At 45.2% G+C, this 16,124-nt stretch overlaps 1 protein-coding gene across 1 annotated transcript in view; it reads left to right on the forward strand.

Moving 5' to 3' along the window:
- Positions 1-16,124, forward strand: part of UNC13C (unc-13 homolog C) — a 627,474-nt gene that overhangs the window by 356,706 nt on the left and 254,644 nt on the right. The window lies entirely within an intron of this gene.

Below are 16,124 nucleotides of genomic sequence, written 5' to 3' on the forward strand. Positions count from 1 at the left end.
AGCAGTCAGAGAGGTTGAGCCGTTGCTAGTGGATACGACCTGGTTACTACCGCCGCAGCAAGACCATCCCGCTTTGCGGCGGGCTCTGGTGAACACCAGTAGTAACTTAGAACCGGTCCACTAGCACGGTCCACGCCAATCCCTCTCTGGCACAGAGGATCCACCTCCTGCCAGCCGGCATCGTGACATATGTCTGCCTATGTTGGACAGCAGGCTGCTTAAGCCACAAAGGGTCTGTGGCTATGGCCTTCATTGCACTGCTGAGAGTTTAAGTATTACTGGAATGAGAGTTTAAGTATTGTCATTTTTCTTCTTAAAGTGGGGTTTCAATGGTGATGCATTTTTAATATGGTAGTGCTATTACTAATAGGGGCACTTTGAACATAATTATTGTTACTGGGCACTTTAACTAATAAGGGCTTTTAAAATAAATGTTTTACTATTGAGGTCACTATAAGGTCAGTATTTATTATGGAAGATGTCTGAGAATACAGAAGCACTCCTACTTATGAAGACACTTTGGTGCAGTAATATTATTTTTACGGAAACTGGGTGCTCTTTCACAAATGAGAATGATGATGGTGAAATGGAAGTCTTCCATATATTTACATAAATAGTTGTCAATAAATTTATGTCTGGTTACCTGTTTTTCTTGTTTAGAGTTTAAAGGGGTTGTTCATAGGAGCAGAAAAGGTCCTTCCACACCCTACATGTCTCTCAGGTATACGTGACGAGAGGAGCCGGATGCTGGTCAGGATCATCATGTGGGGGTGAAATCATACCCTTATGCGATAACCAATAACTACACAATGCTGCAATGACATATTGCAGCTATTGGAGGCAGGCAATGATCGTGACTGGCATGTGCCCCCTCTAATCTTGCAAGGTTTACTTCCGAGACATGCAGAGGGTGGAAGTAATTGACAAGTAGCAAAAGAGGTAAGACCTTTTCTGCTCTCTGGATATCCTGTTTAATTTGATAATTAAAACATGGAATGCATTTATGAAAAGCCTTTTGCTTGGGGGCATGACATAAAGCCACGTAATAAATAAGTAAGGAGAGAATAAAGCTTGATTTTTCCTCACACGGCGAGATGCCAAAGTCCAGACTGACCTCCCAAATATCTGCAGTGAAGTGAATGGCAGACAAGATACAATGAAATTCATCTTGATAGAAATAGTGGAAACAACCTTGCAGGAAGGGTACTAAAAATAAATCTCATCTGCTATTTAACATGTATAGCCCAGTAATGAAAGCTCTATCAGACTCCAAGATCACCCTGGTGTTAAAATAATCTTGTCTCCTTGACAGGCCTCAGTTTGTGTGAGCGGAGGCAAGCTGTCAGTCACACTGTTTTATTGGCTCAATCTGTTTTCTTGGGAATATTGCTTTGTTTTGCTTTGTTCTCCTTTTGTTTACAACAAGAATTCTTGCATGCCTTTAATACAGGTTAAAACTGTTTTGTTACTGGTTATGTTTGGAAATGTCTTTGTTCAAGATCTGTAAATAAATCTACTAATTTTAGTGTATCATGTTTAAACTTTCCATACAGTACATACTGTAGACATTCGCTAGCTTTTGGGTGGGTCACTGTGTAGAATATAAATCAGGGTTGTTAAAACTTTCCATGCCCTTCAGTGACCTCACTGATTTTACAGTGTGGTGCATTAAAATCCTTAAAGGGGTACTGCAGTGTAGGAGAGTTTATCCTCTATCCAAAGAATAGGGTATAAGTGTCTGATACGACCGATGGGATCCTCTGCGATTTCCTGCCTGCTACTCCGGCCCTCCTCAGGAACGTAGCGGGGGTCAGCACACTTACTCCATTCATCTCAATGGGAGAGCCGGAGATAAACGGGTACAGCGCTCGGGTATCTCCGGCTCTCCCAAAGAGATGAATGGAGGGTATTCTATCTTAAGGCACCTGATCAACAAAGTTTACTACTGGAACCACCACAGATTACTAGAATAAGAGACCCTTTTCCCTGCACAACTGCAGCATGAAGATCATTGGTCTGGCATGCAAGCTTTCATCTATACCCCTTTTAATTTAATAATTATGTAACATTTTATAAAAAATATTACTCACAATATATGGGCAGATCATTGAAACACAAATATTCTAAACATAATAAAACCAACTTAACGACTGGTATTGCCATTTGGGATTAATTCATTTTTATTTGCATTTTCCTTAAGTAAAAAAAATATATACTTTTACTCACACACACTTTTTTTTAAAGAAAATCGCTGTGTCCTGCTTATATTTAATGTAATACACGGATTGTTCCAGGGCCATGTATTGCTTGTCATAGCATAAGCACTGACAAAGAGATCGCCTTGTCTTATTGAATATTCTGCAGTCAGGATGAAAATACAAGCAAAGGGAACTTGCTGTGGCTTTGTAATGCCGCAAGTATTTTGAAAGCCTTTTATTTTTAGATTGCTTACCACATTACGTTGTTTGCAAAAATACATTTAAGGCCACCTCAACCCTCAATGAGTTTATATATTTATTAAGCTGCAAAGAATTGTATTTGTCAGGGGAGAAGTCTGTTTTCTCAAGCTGCTCTTCATAATATAACAGAGAAAAGACCAGTACACAAATATTTCACTTTGGCTACAGAAAGTTGTCTTTGGTCACCAAGCATAAATAGTTTCTTGTGCTTATCCTTTACTGCTGGCTTTACACCATGTCCATCCAAGTACTTACAAACACTGCAAGTTTTCATCAATTAGAGCTTAAAGGGGTATATATATAAGATGGACATCTTATTCCCTTTCCAAAAAATAGGAGCTAAGATTTCTGATCGTGGAGACCCACTGCTGGGACCCTAGCGATTTCAGTGCAGCACCCAAGATTCTGTGCCGGGCTGCTGCTCTAGTCTCAGAAACCTCTCAGTTTCTGGACTGGAGATGTGACAGCATACCATGCCCCTTCTAAAGTCACGCCATGCCCCCTTCATTCATGTTTATGGGAGGGGGCATGACTGCCTTCATTTCCCCTCCCATAGACATGAATGACATACCCCTAAGCCTCCATTTCTAAAATAAAATGTTAATATGAAGGCTTAAAAAGTTCAGTGAGAAAAAGATCTCACTGCCAGATGATTTGTGGATCACATAACAGGGACTTCCTATCTAAAATAAAGTGGTGGAACTAGGATATGCTATCTAGAGATGAGCAAACTTTTCAAAAATTTGATTCAGCCGATTCGCCAAATTTTCCGGAAAAGTTTGTTTCGATCCAAATTGTTTCACGGCAAATCTATATTAAAAAAGGCTATTTATAGCCTACATACAGCCTCTATAGGGGTATAGAACACTTTGCTGTGTTCTAAAACGCATATGGAGTGTGCTGGGTTAGTGAAATAATACTGTTATTCAGAATAACATGCAGATTACCGGCATAGCTTTTAGAATCACTGCCGCACAGCAGCACAATGACAGAGCCTTGTGGTGGTGTCAGTGTCAGGAGACCATATAGTGACTGAATGACAGCGTGGAGGTGTTGGTAGCATGAGGAGACCATTTAGTGGCTGAATGGCACAGCTTGGATGAGGCTGAAGCATGATGACACCATATAGTGGCTGAATGACATAGAATGGAGGTGTTGGCAGCACGATGACACCATATAGTGGCTGAATGGCACAGTGTGGAGGTGTTGGCAGCATGAGGACACCATATAGTGGCTGAATGGCACAGTGTGGAGGTGTTGGCAGCATGAGGACACCATATAGTGGCTGAATGACACAGCTTGGATGAAGCTGAAGCATGAGGACACCATATAGTGGCAGAATGACACAGCATGGAGGTGTTGTCAGCATGAGGAGACCATATAGTGGCTTAATGACACAGCATGGAGGTGTTGGCAGCATGAGGAAACCATTTAGTGGCTGAATGGCACAGCGTTGAGGTGTTGGCAGCATGAGGACACTATATAGTGGCTGAATGACACAGCTTGGATGAGGCTGAAGCATGAGGACACCATATGGTGGCTGAATGGCACAGTGTGGAGGTGTTGGCAGCATGAGGACACCATATAGTGGCTGAATGACACAGCTTGGATGAGGCTGAAGCATGAGGACACCATATAGTGGCTGAATGACAGCTTGGATGAGGCTGAAGCATGAGGACACCATATAGTGGCTGAATGACACAGCATGGAGGTGTTGGCAGCATGAGGAGACCATATAGTGGATAAATGGCACAGCCCGGAGTTGCCAGCAGCATGAGTAGGCACTAGGCCTTCACAATCCCTAAGATTAAAAGATGAATTAAGAAATTTAAACCGAAGATTTTGGATAGCGGGTGCTACCTATGAGAAAATTTGAAATGACTAGACGCAGGCCCCACAGCGGCAACAGTAACCCATATATTGCCTTAATGACACAGCCTGGAGTTGGCTGATGCACGAGTACACACCAGGGCTTCACAATCCCTCCAAAAAAAACACCACAATTTTTGAAATTTTTAAAAAAAGATTTAGGATAGCGTGTGCTACCTATGAGAAAATTTGAAATTACCAGACCCAGGCCCCACAGCGGCATCAACAACCCATATATTGCCTGAACGACACAGCCTGGAGTTGGCTGATGCACAAGTACACACCAGGGCTTCACAATCCCTCCAAAAAAACACCACAATTTTAGAAATTTTTGAAAAAGATTTTGGATAGCAGTTGCTACCTGTGAGAAAATTTGAAATTACCTGACCCAGGCCCCACAGCGGCATCAGCAACCCATATATTGCCTGAATGACACAGCCTGGAGTTGGCTGATGCACGAGTACACACCAGGGCTTCAAAATCCCTTAAATAAAAACACCACAATTTTTGAAATTTTTGAAAAAGATTTTGGATAGCGGGTGCTACCTATGAGAAAATTTGAAATTAACAGACCCAGGCCCAGCAGCGCCATCATTTTTTTATTTGAAATTTAAAACAACCTTTGCGTGTCCCGGACCCCAGCTTGTGGGTACGAAGGACCAAATCCAAAAAGCCCCCCACAGGGCTCATGTGGCCCTGAGATTTAGGCGAAACGTCTCCATTGCCCTGACCGGCCATTGTTTCCAAGACTTCTCGCCAAGGCAAACCATGTGAAGAACAGCGTGACACAGCCGTGACCTGCACACATGGAAGGGCCACTGAGACTTGTCCCGGCAGTGGAGGCTTAAGACACAGAGGAGGATGTGGAGGCGGAGTAGCACACTGTCGCAGGACCAACGGGCTGACAGAGTGTAGCAGGTAGCAGCATTGAGTACACACCATGGCTTCAGAATCCCAAAGAAAAAACAACCATTTTAAAAATAATTTTAAGAATATTTAGGACAGCGGGTGCTATCTATATGTTGCATGAATGACACACCCTGGAGTTGGCTGATGCATGAGTACACACTAGGGCTTCACAATCCCTCCAAAAAAATACAACAATTGTAGAAATTTATGAAGAAGACTTATGGATAGCGGGTGTTACCTATGAGAAAATTAGAAATGCCCAGACCCAGGCCCAGCAGCGCCATCAGTAAACCATATATTGCCTGAATGACACAGGCTGGAGTTGGCTGATGCATGAGTACGCACCAAATCTTCACAATCAATCCCTAATAAAAAAGACAAACATTTTTGAGGAAAAATTTTAACGAAAATTTAGGACAGCGAGTGCTCTCTATATATTACCAGAATGACACAGCCTGGAGTTGGCTGCAGCATGAGGAGACCATTAAAATGTATGATTTTTTTATTTGAAATTTAAATCAAAATTTGTGTCCCCGACCAAGCAGTGTGGGTACAAAGGACCTAATCTCACAAGCACCCACAGGGCTCATGTGGCCGTAAGATGTAGGCGCAACGTCTCCATAGCCCTGACCGGCCATTTTTGGTTTTTGTACCTTTGTTTAAGAACAAGTGCATATCCAAGAGTCCAGAAGACTCTATAATGTCGGATGGTGGACCACCAAAAGACATTCTTCTATAAAATAATTTTTTATGAAATGAAGAAGCAGAGTTCATCCCTCTGCGTTATTTTTTTTGAAAATTTTACTTTAAAAAATCACACGTAACAATCGTTTAATGGTGTAATGGTTATTATTGTGGAAAATTCAAGTTTATTACTGTGATAATTATCAGAAAATTTGAAAAAAACACTACCCAAGAATGTTTAATAACCCCATACATTGCACCATAAATGTTGAAATTTTAATTAAGCATGTATGTATGTATTTCAAAAATCCTAAAATGAAAGGCCCAAGCCTAGAAGCATCAGGAAGTCAAGTACTTCCTGAAAGACACAGGAGCAGTCAGGAGTAGGCATCAGCAGTACCCAAGAGGATTTAATAACCCCTTACATTGCACGATCACTCGCGAGAACGAGCAATAACAGGTGTGTTATGCCCTCAGATGTCCGGGGCTGCACGCGCGCTACACTGAACGGACCAGCGTGTGTCTATCTTTCACCGACAGCTACGGGTAACCTGCTGAACCCCCTTCGCGATAGGGATCAGGGATTGCAATTATTTGCCAGGAAAGAAGAATCACAACTAAGCGTCGGTCATAAGCTCGGGTTCATTAAGTCCCTGCCCTTTGTACACACTGCATATCTCTACTACCAATTGGATGGTTTAGTGAGGTCCTCGGATTGGCCCCGGGGGGTAGGCGAAGGCCCTAGCAAAGCGCTGGGAATTTAAAGATCATTGTTGAAATTAGCATTAAGCGTGTATTAGTTACTGCTAAACTTCCAAAAATGTAAGGCCCAAGGCCTGAGGCATCAGGGAGGCAATTATTTCCTGAAAGACACAGAATGAGTCAGGAGCAGTCATTCAGTCATTCGCAGTACCCAGGAGGGTTTCATAACCAGCCCCTTACATTTAAAGATCAATGTTGAAATGTGCATTAAGCATGTATTTAGCTACGGCTAAACATCCAAAAATTGAAGGCCCAAGGCCTGAGGCATTAGGGAGGCAAGTAGTTCCCGAAAGACACAGAATGAGTCAGGAGCAGTCAATAGCAGTACCCAAGAGGGTTTCATAACCAACCCCTTACATTTAAAGATCAATGTTGACATTTGCATTAAGCATGTATTTAGCTACTGCTAAACATCCAAAAATTGAAGGCTCAAGGCCTGAGGGCAGGGAGGCAAGTAGTTCCTGAAAGACACCGAATGAGTATGGAGCAGGCATTCGCAGTACCCAAGAGGGTTTCAAAACCCCTTACATTTAAAGATCAATGTTGACATTTGCATTAAGCATATATTTAGCTACTGCTAAACATCCAAAAATTAAAGGCCCAAGGCCAGAAGCATCAGTGAGGCAAGTAGTTCCTGAAAGACACAGGATGAGCCAGGAGCAGGCAATTGCAGTACCAAAGAGGATTCCATAACCCTAATTGATAACTCAAGAGGGTTTCACAACCAACCATAATTGGGAAATGTTGGTGTAGCAGCTTGGTCAATCTACTCTGAGGCATCTGGCATTGGTGGCTGGAACTCCTGGCTGATCCATCCCTGATTCATCTTGACAAACGTCAGTCTCTCCACATTTTTAGTGGACAGACGAGTTTGCCTTGGGGTGACTATGGCCCCGGCCGCACTAAACACCCGCTCTGATGGCACACTACTGGACGGGCAGGACAGCTTTTCCAGGGCAAACTCCGCTAGTTGCGGCCATAAATCGAGTTTGGCTGCCCAGAAGTCCAGCGGATCTTCAACGGTTGTTGGCAGGGTCATGTCGAGGTAAGCCACCACCTGCTGGTTCAGGTTCTGCTCCATGTCTACCTGCTGCTGATGAGTTGCTTCACTATGCGGGTGAAGAAAGCTACTCATCAGCGACTGTAGACTCAGGCTGCTGCTGATTGAGCTGGTACAGATCCTCCCACCCCTCCCCTCCCCAGCAGCCGTGGCAGTGGAAGGTGAGTGCAGAGGGCCCCCCAAGTCAGATCTGCGAGTGGATGGACCATGTGGCCGAGAGACATCAGCCAACTGACTACGTAGAATCTCTCTGTAGTAGGTCAGTTTGTCCTCCCTCTCAGTGGGTGTAAAAAAGGCCCCCATTTTGGGACGGTAGCGAGGGTCTAATAAGGTGGAGATCCAGAAGTCATTCTGCTGACGAATTTTGACAATTCAAGGGTCACTACGCAAGCAACTGAGCATGCATCGTGCCATTTGAGCCAGTGACTCGGAGGGACTACCTGCCTCCATCTCCACTGCATACTGCAACGGTGTGTCTGGGTCCTCTGTCTCAACTCCCTCATAACCCTCCAGCTCCTCTGGCTGCTCCTGCTCCTCCTCTCCTGTCCGAAGACTAGAAACACCGGCCATCTCATCCAACCTAAACTGTGCTCCGCTCTGCCCCTCATCATCCTCCTCCTCCAGTTCATCCCCCACAGGGCTCATGTAGCCTTGAGCTTGAGATGTAGGCGCAACGTCTCCATTGCCGTGACCAGCCATGGTTTCAATCATTTGTTGTAGGAAATGTAGGAGTGTAATTACGTCGTTCATGGTGTAATCCAGGCGACTCACAAATAATGTGGCTTCCTCAAAGGGCCTCACCAAACGGCAGGTGTCACGTATGAGCTGCCACTGGTTCACATTGAAGTTACACAGGGGACTACTCCTATCTGCTTGGATCATCAAGAAATCGGGGATGGCTTTTCTTTGTTCGTATAGTCTGTCCAACATATGGGGGGTGGAATTCCAACGTATGGCAATGTCACAAATAAGACTATGTTGTGGGACACCGTTCTGACGCTGCAGCTCAAGGAAGGTGTGCTTGGCGGTGTACTAGTGGCTGAAGTGCATGAACAGTTTCCTTGCCATTTTCAGGATGTTTTGCAAATGGGGTGAAGACCTGAGGAAGTGCTTGACAACCAGATTCAACACGTGTGCCATGCCGGGCGCATGTTTCACACTTCCTTGTCGCAGCGCGGACACGATGTTCTTCCCGTTGTCTGTCACCATGGTTCCCATTTCCAGATTTCGTGGAGTAAGCCACACTCAGATTTCTTTACGAATGAACTTTAGCAGTTCCTCCCCTGTGTGACTCCGTTTGCCAAGGCAAACCATGTGAAGAACAGCTTGACACTGCCGTGCCCTACACACATGGTACGATGAATGGCCACCGAGATTTGGATGTGCAGTGGAGGCCGAGGACACGGTGGAGCATGAGGAGGCGGCGTCGCACACTGTAACAGGACCAACTGCCTGGGAGCGAGTGCGTGGAGGAGGAAGCGGTGTGACCTGCTGTCCAAGTTGCTGTTGTGGCTGTGCAGGAACCAAATTTACCAAGTGAGCCGTAAAAGACAAGTATTGTCCCTGCCCGTAGTTACAGCTCCACACGTCAGCGCTGCTGTGCACTTTTGAACACACCGACAGGCTCAAGGACTGGCCCACCTTCTCTTGTACAAACTTATGCAGGGCAGGTGCTGCCTTCTTCGCAAAGTAATGACGGCTTGGGACTCTCCACCTCGGCTTGGCACAAGCCATCAATTCTCTGAAAGGTGAAGAGTCCACCACTTGAAAAGGGAGGGACTGCAACACCAGCAACTTGGACAGGAGCACATTCAACTTCTGCGCTGTTGGATGAGTGGGCGCATACTGTTGTCTCTTGGACATGGCTTCGCCGATGGATTGTTGGCGGAATGGCTGACTAAAAGCGGGAGAAGCAGGAGCGACAGAAGGAGGGTTTAACACACAGCTCCCTTCGGCTGAGGTGGTGGAGCCTTGGCTGGATGAAGGAGGGAGCGGATGGCCACTGGGTGATGCAGCAGGCTGGACCACTACATCGGAGCCACGGTTCTCCCAGGCCGCTTTATGGTGGTGAGGCATGTGTTGACGCAGGGCCGTGGTGCCGACATTGGACCCTGGCCACGCTTCACCTTCTGCCGACAGATCTTGCATGTGGCTACGTGAACCTCCTCCGGCTGCCTTATGAAAAACTTCCAAACTGACGAGTAGCTGATTTTCCCACCCGCAGTCCGCACTAACTGACTGCTACTGGCGCCGTCTCCAGGAACCCCTGTTCCACTACCTCCCGGAAAGGTAGGCTGGCGCGAAGCAGGTGGTCTCCCCCGGGCACGTTTGGCTCCTAAATTTCCACAACTGCCACCACGCTGACTGCCAACCGTGCTACCGCCTTGCTGCCTCAAGGGCAACCTGCAACTCTCTTCTCCTGATGATGATGAAGCCCCTTCTGCACCCGCCTCCCAATTGCGATCGGCTTCATCATCATCATCAACAGTTGTGTGCATGTCACTGATGTCCTCCTCAGGTTCTCCAACAGTGTCTGCTTCAGGACCCTGAACACTTGCAACACCGCCTCCCACGTCACTCTCCGCATCACTACTTGGCCGCCTAGCTGAGCAAGCGGCGCATGTCTCCTCCCCTTCTTGGCTGTCCAGTAGCTGCTGACTGTCCTCTATTGGATCGTCCTCAGTAAATAGTGGAGCTGAACCCACAGCATAAGATACTTCTTTAGGAGAGGGAACAGCATAAGACAAAGGCAATGGGAGGACATGGACTGCTCCCGGGCCATGCCAACTGAGGGTTGTGTCTGAGGAACCCACCGATTGTTGACTGGGGTGTCAGATGTCACTTGTGATGATGTGGATGAGCGTGTTAACCAATCGACGACGGCAGATGGGTTGCTGGTGGAGACAAGACCGCTGGCTGATAACGGGAGCTCAGGCCTCTCGCTGCGACTCCTGCTGCCACTCGCCCCAAGTCTGCTGCCAACTCTGCCTGAAGTATTTAGGCCTCTGCCACTCCTCTGTGCACGTCCTGGCACTTCTCTGCCTGACATACTTAGTGCGTTTATGAGGGTATTACAATACGCTACAATACTCTTTAAACAGTATTTGTCTAGAACAGCAGCAAGTGATTACTTACGGCTGTCCTTGAACAGTATGTAGGCCCTTGACAGATTAACAGGTACTAGATGGTACAATACTTGGATGAACGTATGCGGTATGCACTGATGAGGGCAGTAATATGCCTAACTATTAGCAGAAAAAGCTCTGTATTTTTGTAAAACACCAGCCGGTGGATACTGTTACGCCGAGCGCTCCGGGTCCCTGCTCCTCCCCGGAGCGCTCGCGGTGTTCTTCTGTGTGCAGCGCCCCAGTCAGACCCGCTGACCGAGAGCGCTGCACTGTTATCGCATCCCAATCATCTCACCTGCCCCATTCCCCTGCTGTCATGCCCTGGCACGCACGGCCCCGCTCTCTAGGGCGCGTGCGCCGGCTCTCTGAAATTTAAAGGGCCAGTGCACCACTAATTGGTGCCTGGCCCAATCAGTGGTAATCACTCCCAAACATTTATAAACCCACTTCCCCTTCCTGTCCTTGCCGGATCTTGTTGCCTTGTGCCCTGTGAATGCGTTATAGTGTGTTCCAAGCCTGTGTACCCAGACCGTCTGCCATTGCCCCTGACTACGAAGCTCGCTGCCTGCCCTGACCTTCTGCTACGTCTGACCTTGCCTCCGTCTAGTCCTTGTGTACTGCGCCTGTCTCAGCTGTCAGTGGGGTTGAGTCGCTATCGGGTGGAACGACCTGGGGGTTACCTGCCGCTGCAAATCCATCCCGCTTTGCGGCGGGCTCTGGTGAAAACCAGTAACCTCTTAGACTCCGTTCCCCTGGTACGGCCCATGCCATCACCTCACTGACACAGAGGATCCACCACCAGTGTCCTCTCCGCATACCAGTCCGGATCCTGACAGATACTATTGTTTGGACTTTGACTGTTTGGAGCACCTTGACAGAGTAACAGGTACTAAATGGTACAATACTTGGATGTACGTATGCGGTATGCGCTGATGAGGGCAGTAATATGCCTAACTATTAGCAGAAAAAATAAAACACCAGCCGGTGGATACTATTGTTTGGACTTTGACGGCATGGAGAACTTTGACAGCTTAACAGGTACAAAATGGTACAATACTTGGATGTACCTATGCGTTATGCACTGATGAGGGCCTATTAGCAGAAAAAACTCTGTATTTTTGTAATACACCAGCCGGTGGATACTATTGTTTGGACTTTGACGGTTTGGAGCACCTTGACAGCTACTAAATGGTACAATACTTGGATGTACCTATGCGGTATGCACTGATGAGGGCCTATTAGCAGAAAAAACTCTGCATTTTTGTAATACACCAGCCGGTGGATACTATTGTTTGGACTTTGACGGTATGGAGCACAGCTTAACAGGTACTAAATGGTACAATACTTGCATGTACCTATGCGGTATGCACTGATGAGGGCAGTTATATATGCGTGACTATACGCAGAAAAAACTGTTTAAGAAAAAACTGCCGGTGAATAGTATTGTTTGGACTTGCACAATATGTAGCCAGCCCCTTGACAGATTAACAGGTACAAAATGGTGCAAATGCACTACAGTCCACTGAACAATCACACATTTCTGAACAGCAGCAGGACCCAACAGTGCAGCACCACAAAAAAAAAAATCCAGGGATTAAACCCTAAATTGCACTCTGTCACACAATTCTGAGCAGCAGAAGTTTTGTGGAGAAAATTAAAATAAACTCAGTTGGGCTGAACAATGAGGAGATAAGATGCTTCAGAAAGTTCAGGCAGCTTGGAGATCTGTATAAGGCAGCTGACAGCTATTTGCCCCTCTCTGCTGCAATGCTCAATAACGTGAATAGGAGTTTTAGCTATCACTGATCCTTCTCAGTGTAACAGCACAGCACTCTGCACTCCTGTCTTTCCCTAATCCTGATGTGACTAGTAGTTGCAGTGTAATGCTGTGGTATGAGCTATTCACACACACGTAGTCCCGTCCTCTCCATCTGAGTGCATAGATGAAATGAAGAGAGGCAAGATGGCCGCCGATTATATAGGGGCTGTGACATCACAGGGGTCAGTGGACACTGATAGGCTGCATCTCACATGTGGTTCAGGGTCAGCCCGCCTACCTTCATTCCTGCCGCTGTTTCCCGCCATCCCATTATCCCCTGCCCCATGTACTCACATGTAGATCCGCCATCTTAGCTCTACAATAGCCTGGAATGCTGTAAAATGGAGTTTAATGAAGCGATTTGTGCGATAGAATCGCGGCGATATTCGTATTCGTTGCGAATCAAATTTTTCATGAAATTCGTAACGAATTCGGGTTCGTCAACTTCGATTCGCTCATCTCTAATGCTATCACTTTATAATCACTGGGGTCTGACTTTTGGGACTCCCTCTGATCCTGAAATAAAAGGGGCCACAGCTCTGCTTCAGTGCTGTATTCCCATTACAGCAATGTCCAGCTAAGGCTGCGTTCACATATATACGGCGTCCGGCATAGTTTTCCTTAGTGTTGCTCGCGAACATTCGCAATGCGAATTTTATTCGCGAATATAGCACTATATATTCGTAATTACGAATATTCGTTTTTTTTTTTTTTTTTTTTTTCACAGTACACATCACAGTGATCATCCCTCTCTGCTTCCAGCTTGTGTGGTGTAAAGAAGACTCTAATACTGCTGTGCGAATTTTCTCACATGCGAAAATTTGCATATGCTAATTTTCGCATATGCAAATTTCCGCTTATGCTTATTTTGTATATGCTAATTTTCGTATATGTTAATTTTCGCATTCGCGAATTTTCGCTTATGCGAAAATAAAACGCGAATATTACGAATATGCGAATATTCGCGAATACATGACGAATATTCGTCCATATATTCGCGAATATTCGCAAATTCGAATATGGCCTATGCCGCTCAACACTAGTTTTCCTCCGGTGTGCTCCCGAAGGAAACTGAAGCTAGAACTGATCCCATTCATTTGAATTGGACAGTTTACAATAATTCAGCTTCTCAAGTTTTACGGTGGATGGTTGGACTCACTGGATGAAACAGGACAGGGGAATGCAGTTTGCTGCGTTCCCCTGTCTGGTGCCAGAAACAATGGATGCTGGATGTCATACAACTGATAACAACTGGTGCATGTTGTCATCAGTTGCTGCATCAATTGTGTCAAGATTTAAGCTGAGTTCACCTATGCCAGATGCCGGACATATGTGAACCCAGCCTTAACGGCTGTGTAGGGTAATTTAAGGAAGAGAGGGCTGCATCTCTTTCAATACCATGTAGAGATGGGTCTCAAAGGTTGGATCCCTGTCAAGTAATGACATAACTTAGCAATATGCCACCACTTTAAGTGATTGGAAATACTCCTTTAAATAATTCTCCAATTCAGTTCTAAAGGAATGTTATAAAAGGAATTGTTTCAGAAATGTTTGCATAAATTATAAAGCAATGCATTATCTGTGAAACAGCAGAGGTAATATGATGGTTAAAAATAATACATATTCCAGTTATTTAATAGTGCACCCTGAGGAGATTCTCTACATGGAATTTAGAATAAATAGCTGCAGACACACTTTAAGGGTCAGTATGTGCGCTAGATACAATATTATATTAAATGAGCTTTGAAATATTGATAATTTTAACTAGGAAACAATAGTCCTGTCCAAGTCAATGAAACATGTTATTATTGTGATCAGTAACCTTTTAAATTGCCTGTCATGTGAAATAATGGACTGCTTTCTCCAGTAATAGGAAGAATAGTACCTTGTGTTACATTCTCTGCTACATTACACTCAATACCAGTGTAGGTAAGAATTCTAGGCTTCCACACTATGATATTCTGAAGATCCAATTTGACATCCAATTACTGTATCATAATGATACCAAACAAGTGTATGATGAATACTTACACAGCAATATTGGCTAGAATTCAAATGATTCATTTACAATATTGCACACAGTCTAAGAATGGGTAGTAAGCCAATACTATATTGACAATTAAATAGGACTTTTATGCACATTGATTTCATCACTTCCTTATCTCTTTGTTGCAAACCTTCAGAAGTATAAGCTGCATGGAGGACATTCTAGAGCAGTACTAGCAGTCCAAGCTGTGTATCCAACTCTGGGGTGAGACAGTAACCCTGTTGTATCTCTTTCTCTGTTTTAAGCTTTAAAGGGACACTCAGTTTTATTTCAAATCAGCTGGTGCCAGCAAGCTAAACAGATTGTAAATGACTTCTATTTAAAAATCGTAATCCTTCCAGTAGTTATCAGCTGCTGTATGCTCCACAGGAAGTTGTATTTTTTCTGGAATTCTTTTCAGTCTGACCACAATGCTCTCTGCTGACACCTCTGTCCATGTCAGGAACTTTCCAGAGCAGGAGAGGTTTGCTATGGAGATTTGTTCCTGCTTTGGACAGTTCCTGACAGGGACAGAGGTGTCAGCAGAGAGCGCTGTGGTCCAACAGAAAATAAATTCAAAGAAAAAATAACTTCCTCTGGAGCATACAGCAGCTGTAATGGAAGGATTAAGATTTTTAAATAAAAGTAATATACACTGCTCAAAAAAATTAAGAGAACAATAAGATAACACATCCTAGATCTGAATCAATGAACTTATTGTATGAAATACTTTTGTCTTTACATAGTTGTATGTGCTGACAACAAAATCACACAAATATTATCAATGGAAATCAAATTTATCAACTCATGGAGGTCTGGATATGGAGTCACACTCAAAATCTAAGTGATAAACCACACTACAGGCTGATCCAACTTTGATGTAATATCCTTAAAACAAGTCAAAATGAGGCTCAGCAGTGTGTGTGGCCTCCATGTGCCTGTATGACCCCCCTACAATGCCTGGGCATGCTCCTGATGAGGTGGCAGGTGGTCTCCTGAGGGATGTCCCCCCCCCCCCCCCCAGACCTGGACTAAAGCATCTGCCAACTCCTGGACAGTCTTTAGCGTTGGTGGATGGAGCAAGACATGATGTCCCAGATGTGCTCAATTGGATACGGGTCTCCTGGTGTACTGGCCTGCTTCCTGGTAGCGCCTCCATGCTCTGGACACTACGCTGACAGACACAGCAAACCTTCTTGCCACAGCTGGCATTGATGTGCCATCCTGGATGAGCTGCACTACCTGAGCCACTTGTGTGGGTTTAGACTCCGTCTCATGCTATCACTAGAGTGAAAGCACCGCCAGCATTCAAAAGTGACCAAAACATCAGCCGGGGAGCATAGGAACTGAGAAGTGGTCTGTGGTCACCACCTGCAGAACTACTCCTTTATTGGGGGTGTCTTTCTAA

This window comes from Hyla sarda, chromosome 4 (genome assembly GCF_029499605.1).
Source record: "Hyla sarda isolate aHylSar1 chromosome 4, aHylSar1.hap1, whole genome shotgun sequence".
NCBI classification, from domain to species: Eukaryota; Metazoa; Chordata; class Amphibia; order Anura; family Hylidae; genus Hyla; species Hyla sarda.